This window comes from Scyliorhinus canicula, chromosome 9, assembly GCF_902713615.1.
Source record: "Scyliorhinus canicula chromosome 9, sScyCan1.1, whole genome shotgun sequence".
Lineage (NCBI taxonomy): Eukaryota > Metazoa > Chordata > Chondrichthyes > Carcharhiniformes > Scyliorhinidae > Scyliorhinus > Scyliorhinus canicula.
The window spans coordinates 75435957-75454826 of record NC_052154.1 but is presented as its reverse complement, the minus strand read 5'-3'; the positions used below and the strand labels follow the sequence as shown (position 1 = coordinate 75454826).

The window sequence follows — 18870 nt, the reverse complement described above, 5'->3', positions numbered from 1 at the left end:
TTCATGTGCCCCTTTACTGCTAGTGGAAGAATTGATTTGAATGGCCACTGCAGGGGTGAAGGTTACCTGCTATATTTAAGGTATGTTAACTTCCTATTAATCGCAGCATGCCACCAATGAATAACAATAATTAACTTCTCATTTTGGATAGGGATTATTGTTTAACTGCATACAGTAACTTACTGAAAATGCCTTCCTGGCCAGTTCTTTCTATCTTTCTTTGGTAGAAATACCTTCCCAGCTTCATGTGTCAAAGAAAATTACTCTTATCTTCACTGGAGGTGTGAAGACATGGTCAGAGTTAGTCATTTGGGGGTTTCAGGGCTAGAATCCATCATGTGTAATGTTTACTATGTTTTCTTAAATTGTATACAGATTATTTGCTGTATCTTCATTTTGCAAAGCCTGTATCAGCAATAGAAATGAATTCAGTGCAGTAAATCATGCTAACTGGGAGAAATTGCAAGTACTTGCCTTACTAAGCTTAATAGCAATCTAAACAAAAAATCAATAAACTTTTTACCAATCACCGATAATTCCATTAAGCATTACCACTGCATACTCTAACATAGAGACAACAGTGGTAAAATAATAAGCCTCTCCAATATTATATGCATATTTACTGGAATATTCAACATTTCATGCAAAAATGTATCAGTTACTCAATGATTCCCTCCAATTTTAATCCAATTACAACTACCCATTCCTAAAATCTAACCCAATCACACTCAAAGATTCCATTACATTTAACTCAACGCATTGATGAATCTCTCGCATGCATTGTATTGATCCCATGGAGTGCATAAGTGAGCATTTTGCATTGTAGTCGATCATCTTTACTGGAGTATATACTGATAATTGTTTTAGTCTGAATGGTGTGGACCTCAGTAGAAAGTGCAATATGAGTTTTACGTTGCAGTCTATGGACCTGATATCGCATCATAAGTGTTGTGAAATAAACACCTATTCGCTCAATCTTCTTGCTAAAATAGATTGACACATTTGTTGATATGAAATCTCACATTACCCCTCGGCACGTTTATTGGGCTGGATTCTCCGATTCTGAAACTAAGTGCTGACGTCGCTGTGGGAACGGTGACGTTTTACGACTGAAGAAACGGCGCAAAACGGCCTCCGATCCCCCGTCTGGTGGGGGACTAGCACGCACGGAGTGTAGAGCACCCTGCTCTAGTTGCCGCTATAGCCGGGAGAATTGCCGGGTCTATGGCCGCGCATGCGCATGACGGTGGCCTGCAGTGGCCGCGCCGTGCAACGTAGTGCCTGCCTGGCGCGTTTCATCCTACAAGTCCTCCTACAAGTGCTCCGGTTTCCTCCTAAAAGTCTCGAAAGACGTGCTCTTAGGTAACTTGGACATTCTGAATTCTCACTCTGTGTCCCAGAACAGGCGTCAGAATGTTGCGACTAGGGGCATTTAACAATAACTTCATTGCAGTGTTAATGTAAACCTACTTGTGACAATAAAGAGTATTATTATTATTACTTGTGGAGTACCTGGCCAGCGAGAACGGCAGAGGCGCCGTCAACAGTGCCTCTAAGCTGGTGTCCTTGAAAGAGGCTGTCTCCATCAGCTCCCACACTGACCCCTACCCCACTACCCACTTCCTGACCATGGTTCTATTTGCTGCCCAGTAGTAGGTCATCAAATTTGGCAAGGCCAGCCCCACCTCACTCCCCACCTCCCCGCTCCAGCAGCACCTTCTTCACCCGGGGAGCTTTCCCCACCCACACAAACCCCGGGATCAATGCATAAATCTTCCTAAAGAAGGCCTTTGGAATAAAATTCGGACGGCTCTGGAACACAAACAAAAACCTCGGGAGCACCATCAGCTTCACGAACTGCATCCGCCCCACAGCTGGAGCACGTCCCAACTCTCAAAAACCCCCTTCATTTGCTCCATCAGTTGTGCCAAATTCAATATATGTAGCTGCTCCTATCCCTGTGCCACCTGAATGTCCAGATACCTGAAACTCGCCCCCACCATCTTAAATAGCAGCTCGGCCAACCTCCTCTCCTGCCCCCTCGCCTGGATCAGGAGGACCTCACTTTTTTCCATTATTAACTTATACCCTGAGACTCGGCCAAATTCCTCCAAAATGTCCATGATTCCCTCAATACCTTCCAATGGCTCTTATATGTAAAGCAATAAATCGTCTGCATATTGTGAGACCCTGCGCTCCACCCCCTGCACTATCCCCTGCCAACCCCTTGACGCTCTAAACGCCATTGCCAATGGCTCTATTGCCAAGGCAAAGAGCAACGGGATGAGTGAGCATCTCTGCCTTGTCCAACAGTGCAGCCCGAAATATGCCAAAATCACCTGGTTTGCCCTTACACTCGCTGCCGGAGCCTGATACAACAACCGGACCCAATCCACAAACCCCTGCCCAAACTCAAACCGTCCCAGTACATTCGATAAATATTCTCATTCTACCAGAACAAAGGCCTTCTCCGCGTCCATAGCAACCACCATCTCCACATTCCTGTCCTCCGAGGGCATCATTATAACATTCAACAAATGCCGAAAATTATCCAACGGATGCCTCCTCTTTAGAAACCCTGTCTGGTCTTCCCCCATCACCCCCGGCGCACAGCCCTCAATCTGTGAGTCCAAGATCGTTGCCAACAACTTGGCATTTACATTCAGCAATGATATTGGACGGTAGCACCCGTATTGCTCCAGGTCCTTACCTTCTTCAAAATTAAGGATATTAAGGCCTACGATAATGTGGGGTGGAGGGGGGGAGCTTCCCCTTCTCCCTCGCCTCATTAAATGTCCTTACCAGCAGGTGCCCCAGGTCTCCCAAAAACGTTTTATAGAATTCTACCGGGAAGCCATCAGGGCCCAGGGCCTTCTCTGCCTGCATCTCCATCACCTCCACCAGTCCAATTGGAGCTCCCAGCCCCTTCACCATGCCCTCCTCCACCTTGGGGAACGCCAACCCGTCCAAAATACGCCTCATTCCCTATCCCCGGCCGGGGCTCAAAATCATATAGCTGTTTGTAAACGTCCTTGAAAACCCCATTTACCCCCACCAGGTCCAAGACCACTTGTCCCCTCCTATCCTTCACCTTTCCGATCACCCTCACCACCTCCTGCTTCCTCAGTTGATGAGCCAACATCCTGCTCGCCTTCTCCCCATACTCATAATCTGCCCCCCTGGCCGTCCGCAACTGCCCCACTGCCTTACCCGATGACACCAGCCCGAACTCCACCTGGGGTTTCTGCCACTCTTTCAACATCCCTGCCTCCGGGACCTCCGAGTCCCTCCTATCAACCTGCAGGATCTCATCCACCAGCCTGGCCATCTCTGCCCACTCCGTCTTGTCCCTATGTGCCCCTATCGATACAAAGTCCCCCCTAACCACTGCCTTAAGTGCCTCCTATAGCGTGGCGGCCGAAACCTCACCCGTACCATTCAACTCCACATACTTCCAAATAGTGGCTCTCACCCGCTCACACACCTCCTCATCTGCTAATAATCCCACATCTACCCTCCATTGCGGGCGCCCCTCACCCCAGTCCACTTGCAAGTCCACCCAATGTGGCGCATGGTCCGAGACCACAATCGTCGAATACTCCGAGCCGACCACCCACGTCAGCAGAGTCTTATCCATCACAAAGTAGTCGATCTGGGAGTACACCCTGTGCACATGGGTGAAAATTCCTTCATCCTTGGCCTCCTAAACCTCCAAATCCATGCGCTCCACAAACACTTTTAGCTCCCTAGCCACCTCCGATATCCTCCCCGACCACGGACTCGGCTGGTCCAATTTCGGCTCTATAACTGTATTAAAATCTCCACCCATTATCAGCTGGTGCGAGTCCAGGTCTGGACCTAGCACCCACCTCGTGAATTCAATTTGGGGCATACACATTCACCAAGACCATTGGCATCCCCTCCAATTTCCCACTCACGAACCTTCCACCCCCCCTTCCCCGAATCTGCTACTATATTCCCCACCTCAAACGCTACCTGCTTATTTATTAGCACCACTACTCCCCACATCTTCATATCTAATCCTGAGTGGAAGACCTGGTCTACCCACCCTTTCCTTAATCTAGTCTGATCCCCGATCTTCAAGTGCGTTTCCTGTAAAAATGCCACACCCGCCTTTAAGCTCCTCGAGTGCGCGAACACGCACGACCTTGACCGGCCGATTCATATTCCATGTGATCAGCCAGTTAGGGGGGCACCACCACAATCTGACATAGCCCCTCTTGGGCCAGTCCTGATCCGTGACACGCGACCCTAGCTCGCCCAGCTAGCCTGGCAGTTCTCACCCAAGGTAACAAACATCCTACCCCCAATAGATTTGCGTCCTCCCCTGCTCGTGCACTTCTAAGATGAAACAACAATAAGAAAAAAGGTGCACACACCCTACACGATCCTCCAGCCTCCCACCAAAACCCCCACAAGAAAGAAAAAAGACCCGAGTGAAAAGAGGTTCGCCTCTGACCATCACCCCAAAGAAACAGAGCAATAACAATAAAAACACAAAAAAAAACTATAGGGGGGGGGGGGGGCAGAGGGAACCAGCATCTCCGCATCTCCTCCAGAGTTCAATGTCCTCCTTCTCCTATCAGTCCATAGTCTCTCACAAACTCCATTGCCTCCTCCGGTGCTCCAAAATAATACTCATGACCATTATGGGTCACCCAGACGTGGGCCCGGTACAGCATCCTGAACTTCACCCCCTTATAGAAAGCAGTCTTGACTCGGTTGAATCCCACCTCCTCTTGGCCAGTTCTGCACCCAGGTCCTTGTCTATCCAGAGCTCATTACCCTCCCAGGTACATCTCCTCGTCTGCCTGACCTACCTCAAGATCTTCTCCTTATCCAGGAATCGATGTAACCACACCACCATTGCCCTCGGTGGCTCATTCGCCTGCAGCTTCCTCATCAGTGCCCTGTGCACCCGATCAAACTCCAGGGGACAATCAAAGGTCCCTTCCCCCAACAGCTTCTCCAGCATTTTGGCTACATAAAAGCCAGCGTCTGCTCCCTCGATGCCCTCTGGCATCCCCACAATTCTCAAATTTTGCCTCTGGGAGCGGTTCTCCAAATCTTCCACCTTTTCCTTAAGCTGCTTCTGGGTGTCCCGCATTATCCCAATCTCAGCAACCAACGGGGCAAGCTGCTCCACGTGCTCCCCACCACCTCCTCCACCTTCTGGATCGCTTGGCTCTGGGTCTCCAGCCTCAGCTCCACATGGTCGATCCCTGCTCTCAGTGGGTCTACCACCTTCGCCAGGCCCTCCAGAGCCTCCCTCGTCTGCTGACTGAACCTTTCTTTCAGAAAGTCCACCAACTGTTCTGTCGACCAATTGGCTGGTGGGGCCGACCCCTTGCTCTCTGCTCCTTTCTTCGAAACCCAATTACAGTCCATGAATCCATTCTCCGGTGGAGTAAAGTCTTCCTCCACCACCACCCCTGCACCCTTTTCCTTCAAAACATCTGCCTGGTGACCGGGGAAAAGAACTGAAAAGACCACCTCGAGCAGGAGCTGGTAAATGTGCGATCACTCACTCCATGGCCGCCACTGGATATCTATGGTGAAATACCTTAAGTTAAATATAATTTAGTTACACAGATTTCAAGGCAAATTAATAAAAACAAAGATCTCTTCCCAACAGAGGATGTAAGATCAGATAATTTGCAAGATGAACCTACAGTCTAGTGCTCTGTGGAGGCTGTGCCATTCACAAGGAGAAAATACATAGGGAAATGGCGGGAGCTATTAATGCATTTTAATGGGCAGAAAATCATGGCTTGTGTTCCTGCAATTAACTGCATGGCAGCCACTCCATATGGAGGGTGAGGAATCACCCCTGGCATCTATTAGTCTGAAAGATCAGTTCAGCTATGCATGGGAATTCAGCAACGCCATTTTCATGTTTGTTCAGGAATTCCACATTTATTTTGTTGCACAGTCTGATTACCACTAAAAATTTTATCATATTGGGTGGCACGGGTGATGTCCACTTGCATTACACGAGGTAGATATGCGTCAGTCTTTTGTTGCACAAATGTGTTGGGAGTGCCAGTATGGGAGCGCTGCCGTGGCGAGAGCTCGGAGGGTCATTCCCTTGCAGAACTGCTCCAGCCTCAACCATTCCGTATTCGGTTCTCGTATCCATCCCTTCACCCCCTCGGCTGTGGCTGCCCAGTGGTAGTATTGCAGGTTCGGAAAGGTCAGGCTGCCTGTGTTTCTTCTCCTTTGCAGTGAGGATCCTCGCGTCCCGTCCCCCCACCCCCCACACACACAAATGGCATGATTCATTTTGTCTATTCCTTGGAAAAAGGCCTCGGGGATGAAGATTGGTATGGATCTGAACAGGAAGAGGAACCTTGGCAGCAGGTTCATCCTGATCATCTGTACTCCCCGCCATGGAAAGCAGGAGTGCATCCCATCTCTGGAGGTCCTTTTTAACTTCTTCCGCCAGACAGGTCAGGTTCCATTTGTGGATCCATGTCCAGTCATGGGCTATCTGGGTCCCCAGGTACCAGAATTTGCTTTGGGCTAGCTTGAGTGGTAGACCCCCCCAGCTCTGTCCCTCCCCAGTTCAGGTTCACCAGGAATGCCTCGTTCTTGCCCAGGTTGAGTTTGTAGCCCGAGAAGGCCCCGAGTTCTTCCAGGAGCTTCATGATTCCTTTCAAGCCGTTCTGTGGGTCGAAGACATAGAGGAGCAGATCATCCGCAAAGAGTGAAACTCTTTGCTTTCTGGCTCCTCTTCGGATGCCCTTCCAGCCACTCACAGAGCAATCGCCAGGGGTTTGATTACCAGAACAAACAAAAGCGGTGACAGTGGGCATCCTTGGCTTGTGCCTCTGTGCAAGTGCAAATATTCAGAGCTGGTGGTGTTGGCACGAACGCTTGCCTTGGCGGCTTTGTACAGGAGTTTCACCCATGAGGTGAACCCTGTTCCTAGCCCAAACCGCTCCAGTACTTCAATGAGGTACTTTTCGGCATCCAGAGAGGTGCTGGTGCTCGGATCATCGGTCTCCCTCTCCGGGGTGACCCTTCGTCTCAAGGGTCCGCCGGCTCACCCGCCTGTTGCTCGTGTCCTTTTCCTCCACGCCTACCATCTCTCTCAAGCTCCCAGACCCATGTCATGCTCCTCGTGTGCGATGTGGGAGCTCAGGGACACGTCCACTGTCCCTGGCTCCTTCACGTGCAAGAAGTGTGTTCAGTTGCAGCTCTTGTTAGACCGCTTGACGGCTCTGCGGAAGGCAGTGCAGGTGTCTCCTGCGGTCATCTCCCTGCAAAACAGATATACCGCTTTGGATACTGTTGAGGGAGATGGCTCACCAGGGGAAGGCAGCAGCAGCCAGGTTCATGGCACCGTGGCTGGCTCTGCTGCACAGCAGGGCAGGAAGAAAAATGGCAGGGCTATAGTGATAGGGGACTCGATCGTAAGGGGAATAGACAGGCGGTTCTGTGGACGCAATCGAGACTCCAGGATGGTATGTTGCCTCCCTGGTGCAAGGGTCAAGGATGTCTCGGAGCGGCTGCAGGACATTCTTGGGGGGGGAGGGTGAACAGCCAGCTGTCGTGGTGCACATAGGCACCAACGATATAGGTAAAAAACGGGATGAGGTCCTACAAGCGGAATTCAGGGAGTTAGGAGTTAAACTAAAAAGTAGGACCTCAAAGGTAGTAATCTCAGGATTGCTACCAGTGCCACGAGCTAGTCAGAGTAGGAATGTCAGGATAGATAGGATGAATGCGTGGCTCGAGAGATGGTGCAAGAGGGAAGGATTCAAATTCCTGGGGCATTGGGACCGGTTCTGGGGGAGGTGGGACCAGTACAAACCAGACGGTCTGCACTTGGGCAGGACTGGAACCGATGTCCGAGGGGGGGGGGGGGTTTCTAGAGCTGTTGGGGAGGGTTTAAACTAATGTGGCAGGGGGATGGGAACCAATGCAGGAAGTTGGAAGGTAGTAAAACAGGGACAGAAACAAAAGGAAGTAAGGGGAAAAGTGCAAGGCAGAGAAGACATAGTCAGAAATCCATAAGGGCGACAGTACAAGGTACAGTGACTGAGGGGAGCACAGTGAATAGGCCCAGTAATAACAAAAGGAATAAAACTGGAGATGTTAAGATTCAAAACAGAGGTAAAAAAACCAACATAAGTGTACTTTACCTGAATGCTCGTAGTATTCGGAATAAAGTAAATGAGTTGGTGGCACAAATCATCGTAAATGACTATGATTTAGTGGCCATTACTGAAACATGGTTAAAGGATGGTCACGACTGGGAGTTAAATATCTGAGGGTATCAAACTATTCGGAAGGACAGAGTGGATGGTAAGGGAGGTGGTGTTGCTCTGTTATTTAAGGATGACATCCGGGCAATAGTAAGGGATGACATCGGTGCTATGGAGGATAAGGTTGAATCCATTTGGGTGGAAATCAGGAATAGTAAGGCGAAAAAGTCACTGATAGGAGTAGTCTATCGGCCACCAAATAGTAACGAGATGGTGGGGCAGGCAATAAACAAAGAAATAACTGATGCATGTAGAAATGGTACAGCAGTTATCATGGGGGATTTTAATCTACATGTCGATTGGTTTAACCAGGTCGGTCAAGGTAACCGTGAGGAGGAGTTTATAGAATGTATCCGCGATAGTTTCCTAGAACAGTATGTAATGGAACCTACGAGGGAACAAGCGGTCCTAGATCTTGTCCGGTGTAATGAGACAGGATTGATTCATGATCTCATAGTTAGGGATCCTCTCGGAAGGAGCGATCACAATATGGTGGAATTTAAAATACAGATGGAGGGTGAGAAAGTAAAATCAAATACTAGTGTTTTGTGTTTAAACAAAGGAGATTACAAGGGGATGAGAGAAGAACTAGCTAAGGTAGACTGGGAGCTAAGACTTTATGGTGGAACAGTTGAGGAACAGTGGAGAACCTTCCAAGCGATTTTTCACAGTGCTCAGCAAAGGTTTATACCAACAAAAAGGAAGGACGGAAGAAAGAGGGAAAATCGACCGTGGATATCTAAGGAAATAAGGGAGAGTATCAAATTGAAGGAAAAAGCATATAAAGTGGCAAAGATTGCTGGGAGATTAGAGGACTGGGAAATCTTTAGGGGGCAACAGAAAGCTACTAAAAATGCTATAAAGAAGAGTAAGATAGAGTATGAGAGTAAACTTGCTCAGAATATAAAAACAGACAGTAAAAGTTTTTACAAATATATAAGACAAAAAAGAGTGGCTAAGGTAAATATTGGTCCTTTAGAGGATGAGAAGGGAGTTTTAATAATGGGAAATGAGGAAATGGCTGAGGAACTGAACAGGTTTTTTGGGTCGGTCTTCACAGTGGAAGACACAAATAACATGCCAGCGACTGATAGAAATGAGGCTATGACAGGTGAGGACCTTGAGAGGATTGTTATCACTAAGGAGGGTGTGATGGGCAAGCTAATGGGGCTAAAGGTAGACAAGTCTCCTGGCCCTGATGGAATGCATCCCAGAGTGCTAAAAGAGATGGCTAGGGAAATTGCAGATGCACTAGTGATAATTTACTGAAATTCACTAGACTCTGGGGTGGTCCCGGTGGATTGGAAATTAGCAAACGTGACGCCACTGTTTAAAAAAGGAGGTAGGCAGAAAGCAGGAAATTATAGGCCAGTGAGCTTAACTTCGGTAATAGGGAAGATGCTGGAATCTATCATCAAGGAAGAAATTGCGAGGCATCTGGATAGAAATTGTCCCATTGGGCAGACGCAGCATGGGTTCGTAAAAGGCAGGTCATGCCTAACTAATTTAGTGGAATTTTTTGAGGACATTACCAGTGCAGTAGATAACGGGGAGCCGATGGATGTGGTATATCTGGATTTCCAGAAAGCCTTTGACAAGGTGCCACACAAAAGGTTGCTGCATAAGATAAAGATGCATGGCATTAAGGGTAAAGTAGTAGCATGGATAGAGGATTGGTTAATTAATAGAAAGCAAAGAGTTGGGATAAATGGGTGTTTCTCTGGTTGGCAATCAGTAGCTAGTGGTGTCCCTCAGGGATCCGTGTTGGGCCCACAATTGTTCACAATTTACATAGATGATTTGGAGTTGGGGACCAAGGGCAATGTGTCCAAGTTTGCAGATGACACTAAGATGAGTGGTAAAGCGAAAAGTGCAGAGGATACTGGAAGTCTGCAGAGGGATTTGGATAGGTTAAGTGAATGGGCTCGGGTCTGGCAGATGGAATACAATGTTGACAAATGTGAGGTTATCCATTTTGGTAGGAATAACAGCAAACGGGATTATTATTTAAACGATAAAATATTAAAGCATGCCGCTGTCAGAGAGACTTGGGTGTGCTAGTGCATGAGTCACAGAAGGTTGGTTTACAAGTGCAACAGGTGATTAAGAAGGCAAATGGAATTTTGTCCTTCATTGCTAGAGGGATGGAGTTTAAGACGAGGGAGGTTATGTTGCAATTGTATAAGGTGTTAGTGCGGCCACACCTGGAGTATTGTGTTCAGTTTTGGTCTCCTTACTTGAGAAAGGACGTACTGGCGCTGGAGGGTGTGCAGAGGAGATTCACTAGGTTAATCCCAGAGCTGAAGGGGTTGGATTATGAGGAGAGGTTGAGTAGACTGGGACTGTACTCGTTGGAATTTAGAAGGATGAGGGGGGGATCTTATAGAAACATTTAAAATTATGAAGGGAATAGATAGGATAGATGCGGGCAGGTTGTTTCCATTGGCGGGTGACAGCAGAACTAGGGGACATAGCCTCAAAATAAGGGGAAGTAGATTTAGGACTGAGTTTAGGAGGAACTTCTTCACCCAAAGGGTTGTGAATCTATGGAATTCCTTGCCCAGTGAAGCAGTTGAGGCTCCTTCATTACATGTTTTTAAGGTAAAGATAGATAGTTTTTTGAAGAATAAAGGGATTAAGGGTTATGGTGTTCTGGCCGGAAAGTGGAGCTGAGTCCACAAAAGATCAGCCATGATCTAATTGAATGGCGGAGCAGGCTCGAGGGGCCAGATGGCCTACTCCTGCTCCTAGTTCTTATGTTCTTATGTTCTTATTTGCTGGCATGCTGGTTCTGTTCCTTCCCTTTCTCAATTGTGGATGTGATGCTATCGAATTTTTTGGTTCAGTTTGTCTAAAAGTGCCTATTTGGCTATATTCGGGAGGAGAGCCACATGATTGTGCTTGCTCAGCACATCACTGTCACTGGAAGTCCTTATAGCATTTTTAAAAATTAGACATTATTTGAAGAACTATTCCCAATGGACTTCCAGTGCAGAAGTTGACATGGGTACAATCTTCTGAGATTAATGATTCCCTGGACTTTTATTACCAATAGGAATTATGCAAATGAGTGGCAAGGTCCCATGGCAAAGTGCACAGGACTAATTTGTCGATACTTTGCTGCAACTTGTCAATGGCTCTTCGATCAGGGACCAGTTCAACAGCAACAATTTGCATTTATGCAGTGCCGTAAATGGCACTATATCACACCAAGGCGCTTCACAGGAGCATTATTTTTTTATTATTATTTTTATTTTATAAATTGAGAATACCAAATTCTTTTTTTTCAAAATAAGGGGCAATTTAGCGTGGACAATTCACCAGGCACATCTTTGGATTGTGGGGGTGAGACCGACGCAGACAAGGGGAGAATGTGCAAATTCCACATAGAGAGTGACCTGGAGCCAGAATTGAACCCGGGTCCTCAGCGCCGTGAGGCAGCAGTGCTAACCACTGCACCACTGAGCCGCCCCCACAGGAGCATTATTAAAGAACATCTGACACCAATCTATACCAGTAGATATTAGGATAGATGAGCTGGTCGAGAAAAGAACAAAGAACAATACAGCGCAGGAACAGGCCCTTTGACCCTCCAAGCCTGGACCGGTCATGATACCACCCTTGGTCAAAATGGTAGGTTTTAAGAAATGTCTTTATCGTGACCAATTCACTAACTTGCACATCTTGATACTGTGGGAGGAAACCGGAGTACCCGGAGGAAACCCACACAGACACGGGGAGAAAGTACAAACTCCACACAGTCACCCAAGGCCAGAATTGAATCCGGATCCCTGGCACTGTGAGACAGCAGTATTAACCACTGTGCCACGGTATCAAATGCTTCTATCTTCTACCTCCAACAGGACCTTTCTGGTTGGCTCAATCCTGTCTGTTCGATAACTAATTAGGTGACACAACTCAGCCCTTCTAACAGGAGTGAAAAATGAGATACAGTGGAAGCATCACCGGGGCAAAAATAAGAATGGGCATCCCACAAGGCCCATGTGATGGACAAAACTTGTCACATTTACAGTTTTGATCGATGCTTAGATGAAAATCGCATGTCAAGGCTTATCCCCACATTAACTGTTTGGTGAGACAATCTCTCAATCAGCGCTCCTTTGGTCATTCAGATTGAGATGGTGCTGTGTGGAGAATTGTGTAGGGTCTATCACCTCTGCCAATGTAATGAACTCTGATTCACCCAGCCCCATTTCAAAATATCTCCAAAATACAACATGTTGGAGCTGGCGAGGGGGCGCAGTGAGATTTGTGCATTCCAAATTAGCGAGCAAGTTGTATATGGTTACACAATTAAGTATCGGGCGGCACGGTGGCGCAGTGGTTAGCACTGCTGCCTCACAGTGCTGAGGACCCAACTTCGATCCTGGCTCGGGTCACTGTTCTTGTGAGTTTGCACATTCCCCCCGTGTCTGCGTGGGTCTCACTCCCACAACCCAAAGATGTGCAGGATAGGTGAATTAGCCACGCTAAATTGCCCCTTAATTGGAAAAAAATAATTGGGTACTCTAAATTTATTTTTAAAAACACAGTTGAGTATCCTCCTTTGATCACCAGTCGAGCAGGATTCTCCAGCATGCGATTAGGGAAGCGAAAGCACGGGCGTCGGCCCCCTTCCCCATGTGTAGCTCTGGCTGATCCGATATTCCGAAGACTGTCACTCTTGGGCATTGCCTCGCGGAAGGCTGTCCAGAACCCTACACGTCTGGGGCTAGTCCAGAACATATGAGCGTGGTTTGCCGGGCCCCTCTGGCACCGTTCACATTTATCTTCCACCTCTGGGAAGAACCTGTTCATTTGGGTTCTGGTTAGGTGCGCTCTGTGCACCACTTTAAACTGTTTGAGGCTGAGCCCTGCGCAGGAGGAGGTGGAGTTGGCCCTACTCAGTGTTTCGCTCCAGAGTCCCCAACCCACTTCTGTCCCCAGTTCGTCCTCCCATTTCTGTCTGGCTTCATCCAGTGGTAGTCTTGCCCTGTCCAGTAACTGTCCATAGATGTTCCCGCAGTTCCCCTTCTTCTGTGCTGTCCGTGTTTATTCGTTCTTCTAATAGTGTGCCTCTCGGGGCCCTGGGGTTCATTTGATGATCTTTAAGAGCATTATGTTTGGCTCGAAAGACATTCTTCACGGCCAGTGCAATCAGCATGAAAGATCTGGCTGGAGCTACCAATGCAGTTTGGCGAACAGGAAAGAATGGTGCAGTTCTGCAAAGTTGCCCCGACTAGAGAACATAAAGACTAAGAAATAAGAGCAGGAGAAGGTCATACATCCCGTCAAACCTGCTGTGCCATTCAGCCAGATTGTGGCTGAGCTTCTACATCAACTCCATTTTCCTGGTCCACTTTTCTCTATCCATTGCTTTCTTTCGTAGCCAAAAGTCTATTAGTCTTAGACTTGAATTACTCATTGGCTAAACATTCACATCCTCTAGGATGAGCAGTTACAGCTGTGTGGATAGAACAAAGAACAATACAGCACAGGAACAGCACGGTAGCATGGTGGTTAGCATAAATGCTTCACAGCTCCAGGGTCCCAGGTTCGATTCCCGGCTGGGTCACTGTCTGTGTGGAGTCTGCACGTTCTACCCGTGTGTGCATGGGTTTCCTCCGGGTGCTCCGGTTTCCTCCCACAGTCCAAAGATGTGCGGGTTAGGTGGATTGGCCATGCTAAATTGCCCGTAGTGTCCTAAAAAGTAAGGTTAAGGGGTGGGGGGGTTGTTGGGTTACGGGTATAGGGTGGATACGTGGGTTTGAGTAGGGTGATCATTGTTCGGCACAACATTGAGGGCCAAAGGGCCTGTTCTGTGCTGTACTGTTCTATGTTCTAACAGGCCTTTCGGCCCTCCAAGCCTGTACCAGTCGTGATACCAACCTTTGCCAAAACCCTCAGCACTTCCTTGTGCCATATCCCTCTATACCCATCTTGTCTATGTGTTTATCGAGATGGCTTTTGAACGCCGTTAGTGTATCTGCTTCCACAACCTCCCCTGGCAACGCGTTCCAGGCACTCACCACCCTCTGCGTAAAAAACCTGCCTCGCACATCTCCTCTAAACATTGCCCCATAAACCTCAAACCTATTCCACCTGGTGATTGACCCCTACACCCTGGGAAAGAGTGCCTGCCCAGCCACTCTATCCATGCCCCTAATAATCTTGTAGACCTCTAACAAGTGACCCCTCGACTTCCGTTTTTCTAACGAAAACAGTCTGAGTCTATTCAGCCTCTCCACATAGCTAACACCCTCCAGACCAGGCAACATGCTGGTAAACCTCTTCTGCATCCTCTCCAAGGCCTCCACATCCTTTTGGTAGTGCGGTGACCAGAATTGTGCACAATATTCCAAGTGCGGCCGTACCAAAATTCCATACAACTGTAGTATGATTTTCCAGTTTTTATACTTTATGCCCCGTCCAGTGAAGGCAAGCATCCCATATGCTTTCTTGACTACCCTGTCCACTTGTGTTGCCACCTTCAAAAATCAGTGGACCTTCACGCCCAAATCTCTCTGACTTTCTATATTCCTAAGAGTTTTGCCATTTACGGTATATTTCCCCTCTATGTTCGACCTACCTAAATGCATTTCCTCACATTTGTCTGGACTAAACTCTATTTGCCATTTCTCTGCCCAAGTCTCCAACTTATCTATGTCCTGCTGTATCCTCTGACAATCCTCAACACTATCTGCCACTCCACCAACCTTGATGTCATCCGCGAACTTATTAATCGGAACAGCTACATTTTCTTCCAAATCATTTATGTATACTACAACAACAGAGGCCCCAGCACAGATCCCTATGGAACACCACTAGTCACAACCTTCCATTCGAAAAACACCCTTCTACTGCTACCCTTTGACTTCTGTAACCGAGCCAGTTCTGTATCCATCTTACCACCTCACCTCGGATCCCGTGTGACTTCACCTTTTGTACCAGTCTGCCATGAGGCAACTTGTCAAAGGCTTTACTGAAACCCATATAAACAACATCCACCGCCCTCCCTCATCAATCATCTTTGTCACCTCCTCAAAAAACTCGATCAAGTTACTGAGGCATGACCGCCCCTTCACAAAACCATGCCGTCTATCGCTAATTAATCCATTTATTTCCCAATGTTATAAATCCTGTCCCTGAGAATTCTCTCCAATAATTTACCTACTACCGACGTGAGGCCCACCGGCCTATATTTTCCAGGATTATCCCTGCTACCTTTCTTAAACAGCTGTACTACTTTAGCTATTCTCCGGTCCTCTGGGATCTCACCTGTAGCTAATGAGGATACAAAGATGTCAGTCAAATCTCCAGCAATTTCCTCCCTTGCCTCCCTCAGTATTCTGGGGTAAATCCCATCTGGCCCAGGAGACTTATCCAGCTTAATATCTTTTAAAAGACCCAATACCTCCTCCTTTTCGATGTTAACATGATCCAGTCTGTCCATACACCCTTCCGATGAATCATCTTCCACAAAGTCCCTTTCTTTGGTGAATACTGATGCAAAGTGCTCATTTAGTACCTCGCCCATTTCCTCTGGCTCAATACATAGATTCCCCCCTGACTTAAGTGCTCCAATCCTTTCCCTGGCCACCCTCTTGCTTTTACATATGAATAAAAAATTTGGGATTCACCTTAATCCTACTTGCCAAGGACTTTTCATGACCCCTCCTTTCCCGCTTAAGTACCTTCCTACTTTCTTTATACTCCTCAAGGGTTTTGACTGTCCCCATCCTTCTAGACCATACAAAGGTCTCCTTTTTCCTTTTTTGACGAGGTTCACAATATCCCTCATTATCCAAGGCTCTCTAAACTTTCCATACATGTCCGATGTTGATTTACCATCCAACAGCCACACCCAATCTAAAATCTTCAATTCCTGTCTAATGTTATCGTAATTTGCCTTTCCCCAGTTTAGCACCTTAATGAGAGGGTTACCCTCATCCCGATCCAAAAATACCCGAAAACTTATGGAATTGTGGTCACTACTCCCAAAATGTTCTCCTACTGAAACCTCAACCACCTGTCCAGGTTCATTCCCCAATACAGATCCAGTACAACCACTTCCCTAGTTGGACTATCTACATATTCCTGGATACACCGTACAAACTCCCCATCCAAGCCCCTAGCACTAAGCGAGTCCCAATCAATATAGGGGAAATTAAAATTCCCTACCACAACCCTGTTACTTTTGCACCTATCCAAAATCTCTCTACATATCTGCTCCTCTAGTTTTTGCTGACAGTTTGGGGGCCTGTAATAAACACCCAACATTGTGATTGCCTCTTTCCTGTTCCTGAGCTCTACCCAGATTGGCTCATTGTATGAGCCGTCCGAGGTGTCCTCCCGCAGTACAGCTATAATATTCTCCTTAACCAGTAATGCTACCCCCCCCCACCTCTTTTACATCCCCCTTTATCCCTGAAGCTCTATATCCTCCAATGTTCATCTGCCAATCCTTTTTTAAAAATATTTTATTCTCCTTTTTCACATTTTCTCCCAAATTTACACCCACCAACAATAAACAATAATCAGCAACAGATATGTTAATCCCCATAACAATAACAACAATCCCATCCTCCCACCAACCCCCAAACATCAGCCCACATGTTAACATAAACAAATGGCAAAAAGGAATCATGGATTACCCAGAGTCACCCTCAATACACACAGCTCCCCTCCCCCCCCAACCCTCCCATCCCCCCCCTAACTAATGTTCGATGTTATCCAGTTCTTGAAAGTGCCTAATTAATAATGCCCATGAATTGTAGAACCCCTCCGTCCTTCCCCTCAGTTCAAACTTAACCTTCTAAAGAGTCAAGAATTCCAACAGGTCCCCTCGCCACGCCAGGGCACAGGGTGGAGAGGCTGCTCTCCATCCCAGCAGGATCCGCCTTCGGTCGATCAACAAGGCGAAGGCTACGATATCTGCCTCCGCACCCGTTTCCAACCCTGGCTGGTCCGACACCCCGAATATGGCCTCCCGGGGACCCGGGTCCAGTTTTACATGCACCACCTTGGAAAATACCCTAAACACCTCCTTCCGGTAATCCTCTAGCTTTGGACAGGACCAAAACATATGAACGTAATTGCCCTCCCCCCCCCCCGCAATGCTCACACACATCTTCTACTCCTTCAAAGAATCGGCTCATTCTCGCCCTTGTGAGGTGTGCTCTGTATACCACCTTCAGCTGTATCAGCCCCAACCTCGCACATAAGGTGGAGGCATTTACTGTCCGTAGCACCTCACACCAGACCCCCTCCTTTATAACCTCTCCCAACTCTTCCTCCCACTTTGCTTTGATCCCTTCCAGTGGTGCCTTATCCTCTTACAAAATAGCTCCATACACCGCTGACACTACCCCCTTCTCCAGTCCCCTTGTCATCAGCACCTCATCCAGCAATGTGGAGGCCGGTTCCTCCGGGAAGCTCTGTATCTCCTTTCTGGCAAAATCTCGGACCTGGATGTATCTAAACATTCCTCCCTGCTCCAGCCCATACTTCGCTTCCAGCTCCTTCAATCCTGCAAACCGTCTCCTAAGAAACAAATCTTTCAGCGTCTTAATCCCCTTCTCTTCCCATTTCCAGAAATTTCCATCCCACCTCCCTGGCTCAAATCTATGGTTCCCCTGAATTGGCATTTCCCTTGACCCTGTCCCCAACCTGAAGTGTTGGCGAAATTGCTTCCAGATTTTCAATGCAGCTATTACTACCGGACTCCCTGAGTATTTCCCTGGAGCTATCGGGAGCGGCGCTGTTGCTAGTGCCTTCAGTCCCGACACCCTGCCCAAACTCTCCTCCATTCTGACCCACTGGGAATCAACCCCTCTGACCCAGCTCCGCACCTTCTCCACATTCGCCGCCCAGTAGTAGTACATCAGGTTCGGAAGACCCAAACCCCCTGCCTGCCTTCCACCCTGTAGCAGCATCTTTCTCACTCTGGCCACCTTCGCTTCCCATATGAACGAGGTAATCCTTCCCTCAATCGCCCTGAAAAATGACTTTGGCAGGAAAATTGGTAGGCATTGAAAAATAAACAGAAATCGTGGCAACACATCCATTTTAACTGCCTGTACCCGACCCGCCAGTGACAGAGGGAGACCATCCCACCTTGCCAGATCGGCTTGCACTCTCCCCACCAAACTAGAGATGTTGTACCTGCGAAGCGCACCCCACACCCGGGCAACCAGCACCCCCAGATACCTAAAGTGAGTCCCTGCCCAACGGAAAAAGCTGCCTCCCTCTCACAAACCCCGTCTGATCCTCACCTATCACCTTCAGGGGGCACTCCTCCAGCCTACCCGCAAGTACCTTCGCCAATACTTTTGCATCCACATTCAGAAGTGTTATGGGCCTATACGACCCACACTCTGTCGGATCCTGATTTTTTTTTTAGCAACAGTGAAATCGATGCCTGCCCCAAGGTTTGTGGCAACACCCCCTACCCTATCGCCTCTTCAAACATCCCCACCATCAGGGGTGCCAGCTTATCCTTGAATTTTTTATAATATTCCACCGGAAACCAATCCAGCCCTGCCACCCGACTGCATCCTCCCAATCGCATCCTTTATCT

The 18870-nt window shown here is 47.9% G+C and overlaps 1 protein-coding gene across 2 annotated transcripts in view; it reads right to left on the bottom strand.

Annotated features, from left to right (window-relative positions):
- The window catches only part of gnao1b (guanine nucleotide binding protein (G protein), alpha activating activity polypeptide O, b), a 283425-nt gene that overhangs the window by 39891 nt on the left and 224664 nt on the right, over positions 1-18870 (bottom strand). The window lies entirely within an intron of this gene.